The 24,150-nt window shown below is 37.6% G+C and overlaps 1 protein-coding gene across 2 annotated transcripts in view; it reads left to right on the plus strand.

Annotated features, from left to right (window-relative positions):
- Window positions 1-252: 252 nt before the first annotated feature.
- Window positions 253-24,150, plus strand: part of KLHL28 (kelch like family member 28) — a 305,199-nt gene continuing 281,301 nt past the window's right edge. For both annotated transcript variants that reach the window (XM_053697850.1, XM_053697851.1), the window contains exon 1: window positions 253-379. The gene's annotated coding sequence lies outside the window, so the exon portion shown is untranslated. The remainder of the gene's footprint in view (window positions 380-24,150) is intronic.

The raw sequence follows: 24,150 nt of genomic DNA on the forward strand, positions 1-24,150 counted from the left end.
CATGGCTGTCTAGAAACAATACACGGCACGCTGGGAATCGTAGTCTTTTATCTTAACTTCCGGAACACACGACTATATGAGAGATAACCAATAAAATGTGTACTTAATGGAAACATTATAGTATATATAATTTTGTAATTTACAAAATATATTTTATAGTGGGAAAAGAATATAGACATTAAGGTTAAAATAACAGCGGAATTGTTGTCGGGGCTCCTCTTGCAAACACGTTGGTTCCTTACCAAGCGCTCACGCTACTGTAGTTGGGAAACAGGAAGTGATGTCACTGCTTGTGTTTTGGTTAATGACAGCAGAGGCAGGCCTGGCTAGGGTTGGAACGGGTTCTCGCTGTTACTGAGCGGATTCAAGGCGCCCTCCGGTGAGTGCGTCTGTTGTGGTACCGTGCGCCTGGCTTACTAAGCACAGACACGGAGTGGGAGCTGCCGCAGGCCGTCAGTGTAGGTGCATGTCTGGGGCAGGCCTCACTTCCGTCACAGCCTTATGGTGTATTTAGTATCTGTAAATAAAATACATATATTGCGTATTGTACCCACAGCTGACCATGTCACTGAGGAGTTGTGGGGTCCTATAGTGGCACAGTGCTAGCTCGCTGTTCTACACGATGGTCTGTGCAATGTTTATGTGACTTCCCAGTTACAACAAATAGAAATCAGAATATGATACTTGATATGGTTTGCATGACCTATTAAAGCGACACATTAGTAACATGTGAGAGCATTTTGTTATTGCACAAATAACTTTCTTCCCCAGATTCTGGACACAATTACTTTGGAACGGTTAGCCATAAAAATATAGTCAGATTATTTTTCCGATGTTTAGGATTTATTTGAATTACTTTTATTGTTAACGCAGAGTAAATGATAAAATCTGTTAAAATTGTAAAATAGTTTTTTTTTTAGAAAACAAAACTGAAAATACATTTTACCTTAAGTTTCAACGCTCAAAACGAGTCTCTCTGTATCTGTCTTCTGTTCGTGCAGCATTTATATGGTTTATTTCACTTTGCCAAAACTGATTTTATAGTTTTACATTTCAAAATTATGTAGACGTTTAGTCTATAAATAAACACACCAAAAAAACTTGACTATGGCTGCAAATGTTCTATCCCCTGCACCCCCCCCAAAAAACAAAAAACAAAAAAAAACCACCCCATAGTATCAATTTGTTTTCCATTTTATAATGACATTACACAGATGAGTAGACTTTTGGTCAACCTTAGGCAGAGTAGAAATTTGTTAACAAATAAGCTCTTTTTAAGGAAAGTATTCTCAGAAGAGATTTGAGTGTGTTTAAACTATGCACACAAATAAAATTCTAATAAACTTCTACATTCCCCATTTTAAAGTGAGAGGTTTTTATTGCTGTGAAAAAATAGATGATTTTAATAAATACATATATACAGGCGTACCTCCTGAGATATTGCGGGTTAGTTTCCAGACTACCGTTATAAAGTAAATATAGCTATAAAGTGAGTCACACTTAGTTTTGTGTTTCCCAGTGCATATAACAGTTATATTTACAATATACTGTAGTGTGCAATACCATTATGTAAAAAAAAACAAAACAATGTACATACCTTACTTTAAAAAAATACTTTATTACAAAAAAATGCTAACCTTCATTTGAACCTTCAGCGAATTGTAATCTTTTTGCTGGGGCTATGTGTGTGTATTCATATGTGTATATTTGATGGAAAAATTGCGCCGATAGACTTGTTCGACACAGGTTACCACAGACCTTCCATTTGTAAAAAGAGCAATATCTATGAAGTGCAATAAAACAAGGTATTCCTGTATAGAAAGAGAAAGATGCACACACTCAGGTGCCTTTAAATTAAATTGTGTGTGATTATTATTCTTACCTTGTCGGTCAGTCAGTCAAGCTTGTCTGTTAACTAAAGGGACACTGAACCCAATTTTTTCCTTTCATGATTCAGATAGAGCATGACATTTTAAGCAACTTTCTAATTTACTCCTATTAATTTTTTTTCATTCTCTTGCTATCTTTGTTTTAAAAGCAGAAATGTAAATATTAGCAGCCAGCCCATTTTAGGTTCTGCACCATGGATAGTGCTTGCTTATTGGAGGTTTACATTTACCCACCAATAAGCAAGCATAACCCAGGTTCTCAACCAAAAATGGGCTGGCTCCTATGCATCACATTTCTGCTTTTTAAATAAAGATAGCAAGAGAACGAAGAAAAATTGATAATAGGAGTAAATTAGAAAGTTGCTTAAAATTGCATGCTGTATCTGACTCATGAAAGAAAAAATCTGGGTTTAGTATACCTTAAAGGATTACTTTCTGTTATAATTTTTAAGCTAAATAACTAACATATTAAAGTTAATAAACATTAATTAAACCCTACTGACCTATATTTTCTCCAAAATGAAGTTTCATAACGTTCTAAAAGTTATATTTCTTTCATGTAATTAGCAAGAGTCCATGAGCTAGTGACGTATGGGATATACATTCCTACCAGGAGGGGCAAAGTTTCCCAAACCTTAAAATGCCTATAAATACACCCCTCACCACACCCACAATTCAGTTTTTACAAACTTTGCCTCCGATGGAGGTGGTGAAGTAAGTTTGTGCTAGATTCTACGTTGATATGTGCTCCGCAGCAAGTTGGAGCCCGGTTTTCCTCTCAGCGTGCAGTGAATGTCAGAGGGATGTGAGGAGAGTATTGCCTATTTGAATGCAGTGATCTCCTTCTACGGGGTCTATTTCATAGGTTCTCTGTTATCGGTCGTAGAGATTCATCTCTTACCTCCCTTTTCAGATCGATGATATACTCTTATATATACCATTACCTCTGCTGATTCTCGTTTCAGTACTGGTTTGGCTTTCTACAAACATGTAGATGAGTGTCCAGGGGTAAGTAAATCTTATTTTCTGTGACACTCTAAGCTATGGTTGGGCACTTTATTTATAAAGTTCTAAATATATGTATTCAAACATTTATTTGCCTTGACTCAGAATGTTCAACATTCCTTATTTTTCAGACAGACAGTTTCATATTTGGGATAAATGCATTTGTTTCAATCATTTTTTCTTACCTTAAAAAATTTGACTTTTTCCCTGTGGGCTGTTAGGCTCGTGGGGGCAGAAAATGCTTCATTTTATTGCGTCATTCTTGGCGCAGACTTTTTTGGCGCAAAATTTTTTTTCTGTTTCCGGTGTCATACGTGTCGCCGGAAGTTGCGTCATTTTTTGACGTTTTTTTGCGTCAAAAATGTCGGCGTTCCGGATGTGGCGTCATTTTTGGCGCCAAATAATGTGGGCGTCTTTTTTTGGCGCTAAAAAATATGGGCGTCATTTTTGTCTCCACATTATTTAAGTCTCATTATTTATTGCTTCTGGTTGCTAGAAGCTTGTTCACTGGCATTTTTTTCCCATTCCTGAAACTGTCATTTAAGGAATTTGATCAATTTTGCTTTATATGTTGTTTTTTCTTTTACATATTGCAAGATGTTCCACGTTGCAACTGAGTCAGAAGATACTTCAGGAAAATCACTGCACAGTGCTGGAGCTACCAAGCTAAGTGTATCTGCTATAAACTTTTGGTATCTGTTTCTCCAGCTGTTATTTGTATTGCATGTCATGTCAAACTTATTAATGCAGATAAAATTTCCTTTAGTACTGTTACATTACCTGTTGCTGTTCCGTCAACATCTAATTCTCAGAGTATTCCTGATAACATAAGAGTTTTTATTTTTTAAATCCATTAAGAAGGCTATGTCTGTTATTTCTCCTTCTAGTATACATAAAAGTCTTTTAAAACTTCTCTTTTTTCAGATGAATTTTTAAATGAACATCATCATTCTGATACTGATAATGGTTCTTCTGGTTCAGAGGTTTCTGTCTCAGAGGTTGATGCTGATAAATCTTTGTATTTGTTCAAGATGGAATTTATTCGTTCTTTACTTAAAGAAGTGTTATTTGCATTAGAAATAGAGGATTCTGGTCCTCTTGATACTAAATGTAAACGTTTAAATAAGGTTTTTAAATCTCCTGTAGTTATTCCAGAAGTGTTTTATCTCCCTGATGCTATTTCTGAAGTAATTCCAGGGAATGGAATAATTTGGGTAATTTATTTACTCCTTCTAGACGTTTAAACAAATTATATCCTGTGCCATCTGACAGATTAGAGTTTTTTTTTTTTTTTTGGGACAAAAATCCCTAAGGTTATGGGGCTGTCTCTACTCCTGCTAATGTACTACTATTCCTACGGTAGATAGTACTTCATTTAAGGATCCTTTAGATAGGAAAATTGAATCCTTTCTAAGAAAAGCTTACTTATGTTCAGGTAATCTTCTTAGACCTGCTATATTTTTAGCGGATGTTGCTGCAGCTTCAACTTTTTTGGTTAGAAGCTTTAGCGCAACAAGTAACAGATCATAATTTTATAGCATTATTATTATTCTATAACATGCTAATAATTTTATTGGTGATACCATCTTTTGATATCATTAGAGTTGATGTCAGGTATATGTCTCTAGCTATTTTAGCTAGAAAAGCTTTATGGATTAAACTTGGAATGCTGACATGTCTTCTAAGTCAACTTTGCTTTCCTTTTCTTTCCAGGGTAAATAATCATTTTCGTTCCTTTCCTCACAACAAGGAACAAAAGCCTGATCCTTCATCCTCAGGAGCGGTATCAGTTTGGAAACTATTTCCAGTTTGGAATATATCCAAGCCTTATAGAAACCTATAGCCAGCTCCTAAGTACCTATGAAGGTGCGGCCCTTATTCCAGCTCAGCTGGTATGGGGCAGATTACGTTTTCTTCAAAGAAATTTGGATCAATTCCGTTCTTAATCTCTGGTTTCAGAAACATTGTTTCAGAAAGGTACAGAATTGGCTTCAAGTTAAGGCCTCCTGCTAAGAGATTCTTTTCTTTCCCGTGTCCCAGTTAACACAGCAAAGGCTCAGCATTTCTGAAATGTGTTTCAGATCTAGAGTTGGCTGGAGTATTTATGCCAGTTCCAGTTCTGGAACAGGGGCTGGGGTTTTATTTTATCTCTTCATTGTACCAAAGAAGGTCAATTCCTTCAGACCAGTTCCGGATCTATCATTATTGAATCGTTATGTTAGGATACCAACATTCAAGATGGTTACTGTAGGACTATCCTGCCTTTTGTTTAGCAAGGGCATTATATGTCTACAATAGATTTACAGGATGTGTATCTGCATATTCCGATTCATCCAGATCACTTTTAGTGTCTGAGATTCTCTTTTTAGACAAGCATTACCAGTTTTGTGGCTCTACCGTTTGGCCTAGCCTCAGTTCCAAGAATTTTTTTCAAAGGTTCTTGGTGCCCTTCTTTCTGTAATCAGAGAATAGGGTTTTGGTATTTCCTTATTTGGACGATATCTTGGTACTTGCTCAGTCTTCTCATTTTCGAAGAATCTCATACGAATCGACTTGTGTTGTTTCTTCAAGTTCATGGTTGGAGGATCAATTTACCATTCAGTTCATTGATTCCTCAGACAAGGGTAACCTTTTTAGGTTTCTAGATAAATTCAGTGTCTATGACTCTGTCCTTGTCAGACAAGAGAAGTTTAACATTGATATCAGCTTGTCAAAACCTTCAGTCACAATCATTCCCTTTGGTAGCCTTATGCATGGAAATGTTGGGTCTTAGGACTGCCGCATCAGATGCGATCTCCTTTGCTCGTTTTCACATGCGACCTCTCCAGCTCTGTATGCTGAACCTATGGTGCAGGGATTACTCAAAGATATCTCAATTAATATCTTTAAACCGATTTTACGACACTCTCTGACATGGTGGACAGATCACCATCGTTTAGTTCAGGGGGCTTCTTTGTTCTTCCGACCTGGACTATAATCTCAACAGATGCAAGTCTTACAGGTTGGGGAGCTGTGTGGGGGTATCTGACGGCACAAGGGGTTTGGGAATCTCAGGAGGTGAGATTTCCGATCAATATTTTGGAACTCCGTGCAATTTTCAGAGCTCTTCAGTCTTGGCCTCTTCTGAAGAGAGAGTTGTTCATTTGTTTTCAGATAGACAATGTCACAACTGTGGCATACATCAATCATCAAGGAGGGACTCACAGTCCTCTGGCTATGAAAGAAGTATCTCGAATTTTGGTTTGGGCAGAATCCAGCTCCTGTCTAATCTCTGCGGTTCATATCCCAGGTATGGACAATTGGAAAGCGGATTATCTCAGTCGCCAAACGTTGCATCCGGGCGAATAGTCTCTTCACCCAGAGGTATTTCTTCAGATTGTTCAAATGTGGGAACTTCCAGAAATAGATCTGATGGCTTCTCATCTAAACAAGAAACTTCCCAGGTATCTGTCCAGATCCCGGGATCCTCAGGCGGAGGCAGTGGATGCATTATCACTTCCTTGGAAGTATCATCCTGCCTATATCTTTCCGCCTCTAGTTCTTCTTCCAAAAGTAATCTCCAAGATTCTGAAGGAATGCTCGTTTGTTCTGCTGGTAGCTCCGGCATGGCCTCACAGGTTTTGGTATGCGGATCTTGTCCGGATGGCCTCTTGCCAACCGTGGACTCTTCCGTTAAGACCAGACCTTCTGTTGCAAGGTCCTTTTTACCATCAGGATCTGAAATCCTTAAATTTAAAGGTATGGAGATTGAACGCTTGATTCTTGGTCAAAGAGGTTTCTCTGACTCTGTGATTAATACTATGTTACAGGCTCGTAAATCTGTATCCAGAGAGATATATTATAGAGTCTGGAAGACTTATATTTCTTGGTGTCTTTCTCATCATTTTTCTTGGCATTCTTTTAGAATACCGAGAATATTACAGTTTCTTCAGGATGGTTTAGATAAGGGTTTGTCCGCAAGTTCCTTGAAAGGTCAAATCTCTGCTCTTTCTGTTCTTTTTCACAGAAAGATTGCTATTCTTCCTGATATTCATTGTTTTGTACAAGCTTTGGTTCGTATAAAGCCTGTCATTAAGTCAATTTCTCCTCCTTGGAGTTTGAATTTGGTTCTGGGGGCTCTTCAAGCTCCTCCATTTGAACCTTTGCATTCATTGGATATTGAATTACTTTCTTGGAAAGTTTTGTTCCTTTTGGCCATCTCTTCTGCCAGAAGAGTTTCTGAATTATCTGCTCTTTCTTGTGAGTCTCCTTTTCTGATTTTTCATCAGGATAAGGCGGTGTTGCGAACTTCTTTTGAATTTTTATCTAAGTTGTGAATTCCAACAACATTAGTAGAGACATTGTGGTTCCTTCATTATGTCCTAATCCTAAGAATTCTAAGGAGAAATCGTTGCATTCTTTGGATGTTATTAGAGCTTTGAAATATTATGTTGAAGCTACTAAGTCTTTCCGAAAGACTTCTAGTTTATTTGTTATCTTTTCCGGTTTTAGAAAGGCCAGAAAATTTCTGCCATTTCTTTGGCATCTTGGTTGAAATCTTTAATTCATCTTGCCTATGTTGAGTCGGGTAAGACTCCGCCTCATAGGATTACAGCTCATTCTACTAGGTCAGTTTCTACTTCCTGGGCGTTTAGGAATGAAGCTTCGGTTGTTCAGATTTGCAAAGCGGCAACTTGGTCCTCTTTGCATACTTTTACCAAATTCTACCATTTTGTTGTATTTTCTTCTTCTGAAGCAGTTTTTGGTAGAAAAGTACTTCAGGCAGCGGTTTCAGTTTGAATCTTCTGCTTATGTTTTTCATTAAACTTTATTTTGGGTGTGGATTATTTTCAGCAGGAATTGGCTGTCTTTATTTTATCCCTCCCTCTCTAGTGACTCTTGTGTGGAAAGATCCACATCTTGGGTAGTCATTATCCCATACGTCACTAGCTCATGGACTCTTGCTAATTACATGAAAGAAAACATAATTTATGTAAGAACTTACCTGATAAATTCATTTCTTTCATATTAGCAAGAGTCCATGAGGCCCGCCCTTTTTTGTGGTGGTTATGATTTTTTTGTATAAAGCACAATTATTCCAATTCCTTATTTTATATGCTTTCGCACTTTTTTCTTATCACCCCACTTCTTGGCTATTCGTTAAACTGAATTGTGGGTGTGGTGAGGGGTGTATTTATAGGCATTTTAAGGTTTGGGAAACTTTGCCCCTCCTGGTAGGAATGTATATCCCATACGTCACTAGCTCATGGACTCTTGCTAATATGAAAGAAATGAATTTATCAGGTAAGTTCTTACATAAATTATGTTTTTTATTCGCCGATGATGTCACGTTATCCTGCCCACTATTTTCAGCACTGCGTGTTCAAAATACTTAAACCAATAACTTTGTGTTTAAAGCACCATTTTGAAACCTAGGTATTGTAAACGGATTGGTACAGAGCAAAGGATACACACGCAGTGGGTTTGGAAAACAATTAAATTTGCAGACAAGATTTCTGATATACGGTAGAGATATGCTAATGAAATGCTATTGATAAAAAGCGTATTGGGGTAGTTAGTAACAGGCATAGAAAATATTTACTTACAGTGGCCCTTTAAGGCAAGTATACACATAATTAGATATATATGTATATATTTAGTATTAACTCCAGATCAGCATACATTTTGAAACTGTAATACAAATTATATAGATCTGGCATTAAAAACAGCCCCTGAACATGCTAAAAAAATGTTGTTGCTTTTTTTCCCCTACTGCCCATATGTGAGCAACATCAAACTATCACTAGTTTAACTCTTTATATCTCCAGTTCTACTGTTTAATGTTTTCTATCTTTACTTGATAGAAAACTAGACACATTGGGGTAGATTTATCAAATTTTGGACAGACATGATCGTCTGCAGCTGATCATTTCCGCCTGACATCGATATATGCTGACAGTATACGCTGTCGGCATTTATCGTTGCACAAGCATTCATTGTGCAATGCTGCCCCTTGCACCTTCGTCGCCAATCGGCTGCTAGCAATGCGTGTCAATCATCCTAGTCATATCTGATCGGGATGATTACAGTCCGCCACCTCAGAGGTGACAGACGAGTTAAGGAGCATTGGTCTTACGACTGCTCCTTCTTAACTCATGTTTCCGGCGAGCCTGAAGGAACGCACGGAAACAGCAGCATACGCTGCATGATAAATCTACCCCATAAGCTCTATTTCCATGCTAAATTGTGAAGATGTTTTTCAGAGGCATACGCACATATTCTGTGAGGGCTCGTGCACCAGTATTCAAACAGAACACCTTCTCAAAAGGTCAGCAGTGTCTTGTATGACACAAATTAAGTGTTCACAGACATAATACACACCACTGCCATCTCTCTGAGCTTGAATACAGGCGCATGAGACCTCACATCATATGTGCGTATGTCACTAATAAGATAAAACTAGTAAAATACATTTGCAATATTTATTTTTCTCCCCGCTTTCTTTTAAATAATGTCTGAAAATAAGGCGTTTTTCAGTTCAAATAGCTGATAGTGTACATGGCAGGCTTCACAAACCTAACTGTGCACCATATCTATCTCCAAGTTCAGCAAATCCTTATAAGATAAAAACTGCAAAACTTTGGAGAGTTTTCTTAAATAATGACCATTTGTTTACGCTAGTAAAAGCCTGTATTGGTTCCTACAAATAAGGCAAATGGTGGCTGGAGTTTGGCTGCTGAAAAAACAGTTGCAGGAGACAAGGTAATAATGCATTTAAGTATTTTCAAACTCAACCAGCATGTTAGTTTATTGCAAGACTGCAAAAAAAAGACGTTCAATGTCCCTTTAATGCATATCTCCTGTGTCCCTTAGAGCCTAGTTTCTCAATCTGTTGTACATGTCCCCTAGGGGGGTACCTGGAGCTTTGGTAAGGGGTACTCAGTGACTTGCCCTTTCTTTATCTTTTCACTTATTTTTGTTACCTAATAATATATATTTAACATTTATGAATGGTCAGTTATTTTAGTTGATTATTTCACAGTTTTAGAAATGGTTTAGTTTATTACTAGCATTTCTAGTTTAGGTTTTGCGGTTAAATGCATACTAAACCCAATGATTCAGATACAGCAATTTTAATCAACTTTCTAAATTACTCCTATTATCAAATGTTCTCTCTCGTTCTCTTGGTATCTTTATTTGAAAAGCAGGAATGTAAATTTAAGAGCTGGCCCATTTTTGGTTCAGCACCTGGGTAGCGCTTGCTGATTGGTTTAGCCATCAATCAGCAAGCTCTGCCCAGGGTGCTGAACCAAGAATGTGCCGGGTTTCTAAGCTAACATTCCTGCTTTTTAAATAAAGATGCCAAGAGAACGAAGAACAATTGATAATAGGAGTAAATTAGAAAGTTGATTAAAATTGCTCTATCTAAACCATGAAAGGGAAAAAAATGGGTTTCATATCCCTTTAACAAGAAAGCCTTAAAAAAACACCATATCACATTATTTAGCACCACCTGGTATGATTGTAATAATTATTTTACTTTATTACTATTCCCGTCTCATGTTCAGTGCATGGTAATCTAAATATGGAAGTCAGGGTTTAATTATGCATCTGTGATCATTACTACACATGATAAAGTTCCAGTGCATAATGAAGTTGCAGAGGTGTAAATTGACAGCATGTTCCTGCTGGAGATAAAATGTGCTGTGTGGGTGTTTGCAGGCCTTGATTGTGAATTCAAATGAAATATAGGAACCATTTTATTACTGAGAAAGTTATTCCTCAAATCTTTAACCCATTCACTGCTGATCCACACCCTGGCACTGATGATGGTTTTTAGATGTTTTACTCACTAAGTTAAATATAAGTTACATACACTTTCATAACATGTCTCATTTATAGATATACCCAAGCATGGAAAAAAGCCATTGACCAGAATCTAATACATATTGTATGTTCTTTTCTCTATAATTAATGGAAACCAGTAACATGTTATTTATACATTCTGCAATTAAACACTTTCATTCTACATTTTGCATTGTCACATTTACAAGACACAGTTATTTAGGATTAAATACTTCTGTTTTCCAGTACAAACTAGTAATCCATCCTATGAAGAAAATATTAAACTATATAGACTCTTAGGATTCTCAGACTACAGAAACTGCTCATCCTGTATAGATTTTCTAAAAGTTCCACCTGTTTCTGCACTCACCTCCAGATTATTAGTATACCCTCAAATAAAGTACAGTAACAGGGATCTATGAGCCTAAACAATAATAGTAAAACAGCATGAGCCTAGTGATTATTGCCAAATGATCATTATTACTGAGACACTTGTGACCTCCTAGAGGTAGTAAACTCATTATTGGGTGGTGGGCAAATATGGCAAATTGTGGCCAGGGGGGTGATAAAGGCTTCTAGAGATGAACCAGTCTTCTCAAATCAGCTCACATACTGTGGGTATTTTTCTCTCTCTTTTTTTTTTTTTTTTTTTTTTAAATTGATTCCCGTCCAGTCCATCAGATTCTGTGCAAAATGTCTCACATGGCTGTGCACTGGGTTTTCAAATTTGAATCCCTGTAATAACCCATCTATCCCAAACTTTTCAAATGAATTCATGGCACTGTAACACCTCCACAGCTTGCATGGGCACAATTTAACAGCAGTATTCAGTCTATCAAACACTTTTCAAGGAGCTTTTTGACTTTTCATATTCAGCCTTGCTCTCTAAAAAAAAAAACTAATCAGAACCTGTTTAAAATGGCTTATCTTTGCTTTGTGAACAACTTATTTTCAGTGTTAAAAAAAATTGCTCAAATAATGCTTTTAAATTATGAGACTGTAAAACTCTAATTAAATGTCCAGTAAAGTCAAAATTAAACTTTAATGATTCAGATAGAACATGCAATTTTAAACAACTTTCCTATTTACATCTATTACCTATTTTGCTTAGTTCTATTGGTATCCTTTGTTGAAAAGCATACCTATGTATGCTTAGGAGCAGCAATACACTATTTGGAGCTATTTGCTGCTTGGTGGTGGCACATATCTGCCTCTTTTGATTGGCTCATTTGATGTGTTCACTTAGCTTCCAGTAGTGCATTGTTGCTCTTTCAAGGAAGGATACCATGAGAATGGAACACATTTGGCAATTGGAGTAAATTGGAAAGTTGTTTAAAGTTGTATAATCTATCTAAATCATGAAAAATATTTGGGTTCCATGTCCCTTTAATTTGAAAGCTCATTTATGATTGCATGTAAGTGTTTAATGTTTTCAAATATTAAAATCAGACTACCGATTTGGTGAACTTGGTGTGTTAAAACATTTCAGCTACTTTCCCTTTTAGATAGCAATTAAACGTGTCACCTGTACATCTTCCTTTCTTCCTTTTTTTTTTTTTTTTACTACAAAAGGGGGGTTGATGCTTTCTTCTGATCTTTTGGTACCCTTTTCCCTTTCTCTACATCAGAATGATATGAAATTGTTAATTGCATAAGCTGTGATTTCATAGTATTTATTTTGTTTAAAAAATAGCTTGGGTCTCCCTGAAAGCTGTCATCTAGTGCTCTTGCAAATGTATACCATTGCTAAGAAGAGCATTATTGCAAAACTGCTGTCCTATAGTGCTCCAGATACGTGCTCGCCCCTGAGCCTACCTACCTGCTTTTTTTTTGTAAAGGATACCACAAGAATGAAGTAAATTTAATAATAGAAGTAAATTCTGACCTGTTTTTTAAACTGTGTGCTCCATCTAACTCATGTAAGAAAATGTTTGGGTTTCATGTCCCTATAAAGTGCATCCAGCAGTGATTTAATAGTTTGTTTCCATGTGTGTGATTCCTGCAATCAAGAGGTGAAATCAGTGTTTTGATTGTAATACTGACAGTACAATGCAATTGCAGTAGAATTTTTTTTCAGGCTAATTTTAAAATTGACTTCAATTTTTTGGCTCCCTGTATCATATGACAGCCATCAGCCAATCACAGGCTCATGTATGTATACACTGTGAACTCTTGCACATGCTCAGTAGTAGCTGTTGCTGTCCATATAAAAAGACAATTTGATAATGGAAGTAAATTTAGAAAGTCTTGAAACTGCATTCTGTATCTGAATTTAGAAAGTTTAATTTTGACTTTAGTGTCCCTTTAAAGTGAGTCAATCCTAGCGTTTTTTGAAACGCTAGGATTGACTATTGAAACAAATAAAGGGGACTTTCATTCATGCAGTATAACAAACTTTATGCAGAAAGCTCCTTTATTTGTTTTAAGTAATTATCGTTCTTAGCTGTTCAGGCACCCCATGGCAGAAATTTATTTTGCTAAGTGGTGACGTTTTCACCTCTTAGCAAATAGCATGCAGGAAATCCGGCTCCCATGGGCGCCAAGCCGGATTTACCGCACGGCTATTGGCTAAGAGGTGAAAACGTCACCTCTAGCAAAAAAGGGATCTACCGTGGGCTTCCTTAGCAGCTCAGAACGGCGATCGCTTGAAACAAATAAAGGAGCATTCTGCATAAAGTTTGTTATACTGCATGAATGAAAGTCCCCTTTATTTTTTTAATAGTCAATCCTAGTGTTTAAAAAACGCTAGGATTGACTTTCACTTTAAGGTTAAAATTGTTATTTTTGTGTGTGTTACTTGCTACCAATAGGTTATACACTTATATTTTTGGTTAACAAGGGATTAAAGTCCTGGTTTCTTGTAGTGAATGGTTAAATCACTGGTTTCCTTGAGTAACCGGTAAACTGGTACTAATGGAAATTTAGAATTTTTAGTTCCCAAAGTTTTTTTGACTGGATCCTAGATTTTGAAAAATCAACAGACTTTGTGCCTGTTGTATTCCAAAGTGAGATTTATGATCTGATGCGCATCCTTTGCAGTCATGTTCCTGCACTAGTAAGGTTTTGGAACTGATGCAGGGTCTATACAGCCCTGTTATTCCCTACAGCAGTTTAATGACAGTATCCCACTGCCTCTGAGGATTTGGCAGCCATAGATAGCCCCTCTCCTATCTTCTGCTTTTGGGGCACTTGCTAGCACTGTCTACTGAGTCTGTTTGGGCCTCGGTTTAGATTAGTTAGATGCTACCTGGCTTTTCAACCAAACTTGTACCCAGAGATGCTATTACTAACTTATGTGTTCACAATTGAACCTTATGATAGGCTTTACCATTCAGACAAATGCACAGAATACAGGCTGAGAGATGATAGGGAGGGTATTCCATACTTTTTATTAGGGATGCACCGAAATTTCAGCTGCAGAAAGTTTCGGCCGAAAATGGCATTTTTAGTTATTTCGGTTTTCTGTTTTTTTGCCTTTTATTTTCGGTAAAATTGTGTAGCATATTTCAAATTTGATGCCAGCCTAGAGCTGCTGTTTGAGTTCATTACTTGACTTACTGTTTTGCATATAATAATACTTTATACTTTATTTTGATAATTGGTAAAAAAAAAAAAAAGGTTAAATTTGATTCTGTTACACAGTACTAAATAAAGAATAATACTAGCGATGCACCAAAATTTGGGCCACCGAAAATGTGCAACTACAATTTCGGCCCAAAGAGGAACAAAATGGCTAAAAATGTACAGCCCCCCCCCCACCCTGTTCTATTGAGTTACATGTCTATCCTTAGCATAAGGTGAACAGCACTGGCATGGTACACAGAGCACACACATAAGTACCATGACATGATGATATTTGAAACCAAAGTTCTGAATACAGTATTCAAAGGGGCATAAGTAACATGTTTATAAACACTTGAACCTAAGCACACACAGTGAATATGTATAAGCCTTATATACAGTGCTCATACATCAGCCTCTTGTGCATAGACATTCTATTCACCTGAGGCAAATATGCGTGCACACTATAAATGCATAAGCCCCAAGCTCGCACACAGTTGGTACAAATTAGCACCCACTAGACAGTGTATACAAAAAAGCACAGTAACTTTCTATAACCACCTTGCACGTAAAGTCGTAGCTAAGTCCGGTGGTCCTGGTGATAGGCAGACTCCATTTGGGGCTCCGGACATATAATCTGACGGGTCAGAGTGAGACCCGAACCAGGAACTAGGCGGAGATATGATTAGAGACGATCAGGTGCAGCCACGCCCATCACACAGATAACTACACCAAAAAACAAAACACATGTCCACCTCGTATTGTTTTCTGGTTATAACCACGCTCTCTCTTGTAGAGCTTCACCAGTTTCACTGCAGATCACACCCTACGGTGCAAGTGACCACGCCCATTTGTTGGAGCTTTCCCGCCTACAAGCTCTCTCAGCTACACACACACACACTGTAGTTAAAAAAGAAAAAAAAAACAATTTCGGTTTCGGTTTTCGGCCGGGGGCATCCTGAATTTTCGGTATCGGTTTCGGTCCAGAATTTTCATTTCGGTGCATCCCTACTTTTAATGACTTGACCTGTTCATAGGGTTGTCGGCTGTCCTCCACCAAAATACTGGACAATATGTCAGTGCCTGGGCACAATGGTAGGTGGAGGTGACCACAATACCCCCCAAAAGCTCTGCCTTAGACCCCAGTTTTAATACTACCACATATATTCATCATAACTATGCAGTTATTTTATCCCTTGACTACCAGTAACATACAAATTAATCATTTTACTTTGGCTGCAAGTAGCACCTGTAAACAGAAGTGGTTTGACTGCCCCTCACTTCTTTCTGTTCCATATGTGTAATGCATTGAAGCCTAGAAGGCCCTTTACATTTAGTTACACTGAGGGACTTTAAAAAAAACTGGTCTTTTAAGTATCCAGTGTTTTGTGAAGCTTTTACTGGACAATCTGATAAAATACTGGACTGTCCAGTTAAATACTGGACACCTGGCAACCCTACCAATCAAAAAGGTGCTCTTGTGTGTTAAAGCCAGGAAAACCAGTAGGAGCAGACAGGATCCCAGTAGAATATTACCATTAGTTCCAGGCTATATTATTATCACATGTAGTCCCATTCTGCAACCACATTAAAAATAAATTATCGGCCCCCCAAAATACTAGCTGCTAAAATAATCACTCCCAATACGGGAAAAAAATTAATTCTAGAGAAAAAGTATAGGCCTGCATTTTTGAGCAATCTGAACATGGAGTGATTTATCAAGACACAGGCCAACCGGCTCTAAAATATACTACCACTTCCAAACTACTTGGATCAAGTGGGAGTCATTAAAGGGATATGAAACCCATTCAGATAGATCATGCAATTTTAAACCACTTTCTAATTTACGTCTTATCAATTTTTATTTATGGTGTTTCAAACACTTACCTTGGTATCTCTTCAATACAGAATATAATGAGAACAAAGCAAATTTGATAATAGAAGTAAATTTGAAACTTTTATTTTTAATTTGGGTTTCATATACCTTTTTAAAAGTAAGGACCCTAATAATATCTTACACATTTTAACTACCAGTCTTCTCCCAGGACCTATTTAAAGGGACATAATACTCATATGCTAAATCACTTGAAACTGATGCAGTATAACTGTAAAAAGCTGACAGAAAAATATCACCTGAGCATCTCTATGTAAAAAGGAAGATATTTTACCTCCTGTGTAAAAAGTTATACTCAGCTGCTGCCCAGCTGCAGGTAAAACAAAATAAAAAATGAAGAAATGAACAGCAGCCAATCAGCATCAACAGTTCTGAGGTCATGAACTCTTTTACTGTGATCTCATTAGATTTGACTTAACTCTCATGAGATTTCATTGTAAACTTCATTAAGCTGAATAGGGAAATAAGATGAGAGTGCACGTAAGCTCGCTCCTTCCGCTGTCCCGGGACAAACATACTGATTTGTTGCTTAGAAGTCCTTTCAAAAACAGGTATCCACTTCAGCGCCAATATGCACCTATAAGCCCGGGGGAAGGTGATCCCTAGCTATCACCATAAGATAGAACAAAGAAATAGGAGGGTCCCCAGGCGCCAACCCAACGGAGGCTAAGATGTGAATGAGTAAGGGTAAAATAATTTAATAGCTAATAACAAATATAAAAGACAATAGTAAAAACAATTAACATGGATCCATGTGCAAGTACAATTTAAAATATTACAATAAAACCAAATATACGAGACCAATAAGAGTGAGTAATATTTAGCACTGTAGGCAGAAAAAATAGAAAAAAAGTGCCACTAAGCACATAGGTAACGTGGAAATATGTTTGTGAGATAATAATCCTTGATAATCCTTGTGGCTGAATGCAGTGGTATAAATGAAACTGTGATCAAAAAAATATTGCATACAATGATCAAAAAATAAACGTGATATGAGTCCAAACAAATATGTGTCCAAGTCTCTGTGATCCAAGGGTGATGTGAAAATTACACAAAAGTAAAAGGTAAAAATAAGCCAAATGGATGCAAACAAAAAAACTCTGTGCAAAATTGGGAGAAAAAGTGTGAAAAAGTGTACTGCTGGTCACAGTGGGTGGTGGATGTAGTGTACCAGAATAACCAGGGGATTCCAATATATATGTCTCACAAATTAGCTCAAGTCTCCTTGCTCCTAGAAGCTGACACAAATAAGCGACAAGTGGGACAAGGTAGGAGTAAACCTAAGGGGAAAAAAGATAAAACAAATGTGTAGAATAATCACAGTGCAATAGCAGATATGAAATAAGGCTTACCAGTGCAGGTCTACGCGTTTCGGCCCTTGCTAGGCCTTTATCAAGACTGAACACTGATTATTCTACACATTTGTTTTATCTTTTTTCACCTTAGGTTTACTCCTACCTTGTCCCACTTGTCGCTTATGTGTGTCAGCTTCTAGGAGCAAGGAGACTTGATCTAATTTGTGTGACATATATATTGGAATCCCCTGGTTATTCTGGTACACTACATCCACCACCCACTGTGACCAGCAGTACACTTTTCACACTTTTTCTCCCAATTTTGCACAGAGTTTTTTTTGTTTGCAACCATTTGGCTTATTTCTTTCATGTAATTAGCAAGAGTCCATGAGCTAGTGACGTATGGGATATACATTCCTACCAGGAGGGGCAAAGTTTCCCAAACCTCAAAATGCCTATAAATACACCCCTCACCACACCCATAATTCAGTTTTACAAACTTTGCCTCCCATGGAGGTGGTGAAGTAAGTTTGTGCTAGATTCTACGTTGATATGCGCTTCGCAGCAGGCTGAAGCCCGGTTTTCCTCTCAGAGTGCAGTGAATGTCAGAGGGATGTGAAGAGAGTATTGCCTATTTGAATACAATAGTCTTCCTCTAGGGGATCTATTTTCATAGGTTCTCTGTTATCGGTCGTAGAGATTTCTTCTCCTACCTCCCTTTTCAGATCGACGATATACTCTTATATACCATTACCTCTACTGATTCTCGTTTCAGTACTGGTTTGGCTATCTACTATATGTAGATGAGTGTCTTAGGGTAAGTAAGTCTTATTTTATTTATGACACTCTAAGCTATGGTTGGGCACTTTATATGTAAAGTTCTAAATATATGTTTTAAACTTATATTTGCCATGATTCAGGATAATCAGTATTCCTTCATTCAGACTGTCAGTTTCATTATTTTGGGATAATGCATATGAATAAATATTTTTTCTTACCTTTAAAACATTTTCAATTGACTTTTTTCCCTGCGGGCTGTTGGGCTCGCAGGGGCAGTAAATTCTTCAATTTATTGCGTCATTCTTGGCGCAAACTTTTTTTGGCGCAAAATTTTGTCATTTCCGGTGCCATAGTTGACGCCGGAAGTTTGTTCGTGGTTTAGTCATTTTTTGACGCATGTGTATTACAGACGTTTTTTGCGCCAAAAATGTGGGTGTCGTTTTCAGCGTCAGAGTATGTGACGTCATACTTGGCGTCAAAAAATATGGGCGTTGAACTTGGCGCCAATAATGTGGGCGTCATACTTGGCGCCAAAAAATGTGGGCGTCATTCTTGTTTCACATTTTTTTCACATTATTTAAGTCTCACTTTTTTGTTGCTTCTGGTTGCTAGAGGCTTCTTTATTTTGCATTTTTTCCCATTCCTGAAACTGTCAATTAAGGAATTTGATAATTTTGCTTTATATGTTTTTTCTATTACATATTGCAAGATGTCACAACCTGACCCTGGATCAGAATCTACTTCTGGAAAGACGCTGCCTGATGTTGGTTCTACCAAAGCTAAGTGCATTTGTTGTAAACTTTTGGTAACTGTTCCTCCGGCTGTAGTTTGTGTTAGTCATGATAAACTTTCTAACGCAGATAGTGTCTCCATTAGTAATAATCCTTTACCTGTTGTTTTTCCTTCAACATCTAATGTTCAGGATGTACCTGTTAATGTAAAAGAATTTGTTTCTAATTCTATTAGGAAGGCTCTGTCTGTTATTGCTCCTTCCAGTAAACGTAAAAGGTCTTTTAAAACTTCTCATATTTCAGATGAATTTTTAAGTGACCGCCATCATTCTGACTTATCTGTTTCTGATGAGGATCTATCTGGTTCAGAAGATTCTGCCTTAGAAATTGACACTGATAAATCTTCATATTTATTTAAGATGGAGTTTATTTGTTCTTTACTTAAAGAAGTGTTGATTGCATTAGATATGGAGGAGTCTAGTCCTCTTGATACTAAATCTACTAAGCGTTTAAATTCGTTTTTTAAACCTCATGTAGTTATTCCAGAAGTTTTTCCAGTTCCTGATGCTATTTCAGAAGTAATTTCTAGGGAATGGAATAGTCTGGGTACTTCATTTACTCCTTCTCCAAGGTTTAAGAAATTGTACCCTGTGCCATCTGATAGATTAGAGTTTTGGGACAAAATCCCTAAAGTTGATGGGGCTATCTCTACTCTTGCTAAACGTACTACTATTTCTACGGCAGATAGTACTTCCTTTAAGGATCCTTTAGATAGGAAGCTTGAATCCTTTTATGTTCAGGTAATCTTCTTAGACCTGCTATTTCTTTGGCTGATGTTGCTGCAGCTTCCACATTCTGGTTGGAGGCTTTAGCGCAACAAGTGTCAGACCATAATGCTTATAGCATTGTTCAACTTCTTCAACATGCTAATAACTTTGTTTGTGATGCCATTTTTGATATCATTAGAATTGATGTCAGGTATATGTCTTTAGCTATTTTAGCTAGAAGAGCTTTATGGCTTAAATCTTGGAATGCAGATATGACTTCTAAGTCAACATTGCTTTCTCTTTCTTTCCAAGGTAATAAATTATTTGGTTCTCAGTTAGATTCTATAATTTCTACTGTTACTGGTGGGAAAGGAGCCTTTTTGCCTCAGGACAAAAAATCCTAAAGGAAAATATAGGGCTGCTAATCGTTTTCGTTCCTTTCGTCAGAATAAGGAACAAAAGCCTGACCCTTCCCCTAAAGGAACGGTCTCCGTTTGGAAACCTTCTCCAGTCTGGAATAAATCCAAGCCTTTTAGAAAGTCAAAACCAGCTCCCAAATCCGCATGAAGGTGCGCCCCTCATTCCAGCACAGCTGGTAGGGGGCAGGTTACGATTTTTCAAAGATATTTGGATCAATTCGATTCACAGTCTTTGGATTCAGAACATTGTTTCACAAGGGTACAGAATAGGTTGCAAGGTAAGGCCGCCTGTGAGAAGATTTTTTTTCTCTCACGCATTCCAGTAAACCCAGTGAAGGCTCAGGCGTTTCTAAAATGTGTTTCAGATCTAGAGTTGGCTGGGGTAATTGTGCCAGTTCCGGTTCTGGAACGGGGTCTGGGGTTTTACTCAAATCTATTCATTGTACCAAAGAAGGAGAATTCCTTCAGACCAGTTCTGGATCTAAAAATATTGAATCATTATGTAAGGATACCAACATTCAAAATGGTGACTATAAGGACTATTCTGCCTTTTGTTCAGCAAGGGCATTATATGTCCACAATAGATTTACAGGATGCATATCTGCATATTCCAATTCATCCAGATCACTATCAGTTCCTGAGATTCTCTTTTCTAGACAAGCATTACCAGTTTGTTGCTCTTCCATTTGGCCTAGCAACAGCTCCAAGGATCTTTTCAAAGGTTCTTGGTGCCCTTCTCTCTGTCATCAGAGAACAGGGTATTGCGGTATTTCCTTATTTGGACAATATCTTGGTACTTGCTCAGTCTTTACATTCTGCAGAATCTCATACGAATCAACTTGTGTTGTTTCTTCAAAAACATGGTTGGAGGATCAATTTACCAAAGAGTTCCTTGATTCCTCAGACAAAGGTAACCTTTTTGGGTTTTCAAATAGATTCAGTGTCCATGACTTTGTCTCTAACAGAAAAAAGACATCTGAAGTTGGTTTCAGCCTGTCGAAACCGTCGGTCTCAATCGTTCCCTTCGGTAGCTTTGTGCATGGAAATTCTAGGTCTTATGACTGCTGCATCGGACGCGATCCCTTTTGCTCGTTTTCACATGAGACCTCTTCAGCTTTGTATGCTGAATCAGTGGTGCAGGGATTATACAAAGATATCAATTAATATCCTTAAATCCCAATGTTCGATCTTCTCTGACTTGGTGGATGAATCACCATCGTTTAATTCAAGGGGCCTCTTTTGTTCGTCAAACCTGGACTGTGATCTCAACAGATGCGAGTCTTTCAGGTTGGGGAGCTGTATGGGGATCTCTGACAGCGCAGGGGGTTTGGGAATTTCAGGAGGCGAAATTGCCAATCAACATTTTGGAACTCCGTGCGATTTTCAGAGCTCTTCAGTTCTGGCCTCTTCTGAAGAGAGAATCGTTTATTTGTTTTCAGACAGTCAATGTCACAACCGTGGCATATGTCAATCATCAAGGTGGGACTCACAGTCCTCAGGCTATGAAAGAAGTATCTCGGATACTTGTATGGGCGGAATCCAGCTCCTGTCAAATTTCTGCGGTTCACATCCCAGGTGTAGACAATTGGGAAGCGGATTATCTCAGTCGCCAGACGTTACATCCGGGCGAATGGTCTCTTCACCCAGAGGTTTTTCTTCAGATTGTTTAAATCTGGGGACTTCCAGAAATAGATCTGATGGACTCTCATCTAAACAAGAAACTTTCCAGGGATCCTCAGGCGGAAGCAGTGGGCGCGTTGTTGCATCCTTGGAATTATCAACCTGCTTATATCTTTCTGCCTCTAGTTCTTCTTCCAAAAGTGATTTCCAAAATTCTAATGGAACGTTCGTTTGTATTGCTGGTGGCTCCAGCATGGCCTCACAGGTTTTGGTATGCGGATCTCATTCGGATGGCAAGTTGCCAACCTTGGACACTTCCGTTAAGGCCAGACCTTCTATCTCAAGGTCCATTTTTCCATCAGGATCTCAAATCATTAAATTTGAAGGTATGGAGCTTGAACGCTTGATTCTTAGTCATAGAGGTTTTTCTGACTCTGTGATTAATACAATGTTACAGGCTCGTAAATCTGTGTCTCGGAAGATTTATTACAGAGTTTGGAAGACTTATATTTCTTGGTGTTCTCATAAATTCTCTTGGCATTCTTTTAGAATTCCTAGAATTTTACAGTTTCTTCAGGATGGTTTGGATAAGGGTTTGTCTGCAAGCTCTTTGAAAGGACAAATCTCTGCTCTTTCTGTTCTTTTTCACAGAAAGATTGCTAATCTTCCTGATATTCATTGTTTTGTTCAGGCTTTGGTTCGTATCAAGCCTGTCATTAAGTCAATCTCTCCTCCTTGGAGTCTTAATTTGGTTCTGAGGGCTTTACAGGCTCCTCCGTTTGAACCTATGCATTCTCTGGATATTAAATTACTTTCTTGGAAAGTATTATTCCTTTTGGCCATCTCTTCTGCTAGAAGAGTTTGAGTTATCTGCTCTTTCTTGTGAATCTCCTTTTCTGATTTATCATCAGGATAAGGCGGTGTTGCGGACTTCATTTAAATTTTTACCTAAAGTTGTGAACTCCAACAACATTAGTAGAGAAATTGTTGTCCCTTCTTTGTGTCCTAATCCTAAGAATTCTCTGGAGAGATCTTTACATTCTTTGGATGTAGTAAGAGCTTTGAAATATTATGTTTAAGCTACTAAAGGTTTTAGAAAGACTTCTAGTCTATTTGTTTTCTTTTCTGGTTCTAGGAAAGGTCAGAAGGCTTCTGCCATTTCATTGGCATCTTGGTTAAAGTCTTTGATTCATCATGCTTATGTAGAGTCGGGTAAGTCCCCGTCTCAAAGGATTACGGCTCATTCTACTAGGTCAGTTTCTACTTCCTGGGCTTTTAGGAATGAAGCTTCTGTTGATCAAATTTGCAAAGCAGCAACTTGGTCTTCTTTGCATACTTTTACTAAATTCTACCATTTTGATGTTTTCTCTTCTTCAGAAGCAGTTTTTGGTAGAAAAGTACTTCAGGCAGCGGTTTCAGTTTGATTCTTCTGCTTATTATTTCATTTTTTTTTATTTGGGTTGTGGATTATTTTTTCAGCGGAATTGGCTGTCTTTATTTTATCCCTCCCTCTCTAGTGACTCTTGCGTGGAAGTTCCACATCTTGGGTATCTGCTATCCCATATATCACTAGCTCATGGACTCTTGCTAATTACATGAAAGAAAACATAATTTATGTAAGAACTTACCTGATAAATTAATTTCTTATATATTAGCAAGAGTCCATGAGGCCCACCCTTTTTGTGGTGGTTATGATTTGTTTTGTATAAAGCACTATTATTCCAATTCCTTATTTTTTTATGCTTTGGCTATTCGTTAAACTGAATTGTGGGTGTGGTGAGGGGTGTATTTATAGGCATTTTGAGGTTTGGGAAACTTTGCCCCTCCTGGTAGAAATGTATATCCCATATGTCACTAGCTCATGGACTCTTGCTAATATGAAAGAAATTAATTTATCAGGTAAGTTCTTACATAAATTATGTTTTTTACCTTTTACTTTTGTGTAATTTTCACATTACCCTTGGATCACAGAGACTTGGACACATATTTGTTTGGACTCATATCACGTTTATTTTTTGATCATTGTATGCAATATTTTTTGATCACTGTTTTGAATATTTCATTTGTACCACTACTTTCAGCCACAAGGATTATTATCTCACAAACATATTTCCACGTTACCTATGTGCTTAGTGGCACTTTTTTTCTATTTTTTTTCTATTTTTTTCTGCCTACAGTGCTAAATATTACTCTTATTGGTCTCGTATATTTGGTTTTATTGTAATATTTTATATTGTACTTGCACATGGATCCATGTTAATTGTTTTTACTATTGTCTTTTATACAGTATTTGTTATTAGCTATTAAATTTTTTTACCCTTACTCATTCACACCTTAGCCTCCGTTGGGTTGGTGCCTGGGGACC

The sequence above is a fragment of the Bombina bombina genome, chromosome 1, assembly GCF_027579735.1.
Source record: "Bombina bombina isolate aBomBom1 chromosome 1, aBomBom1.pri, whole genome shotgun sequence".
NCBI lineage: Eukaryota > Metazoa > Chordata > Amphibia > Anura > Bombinatoridae > Bombina > Bombina bombina.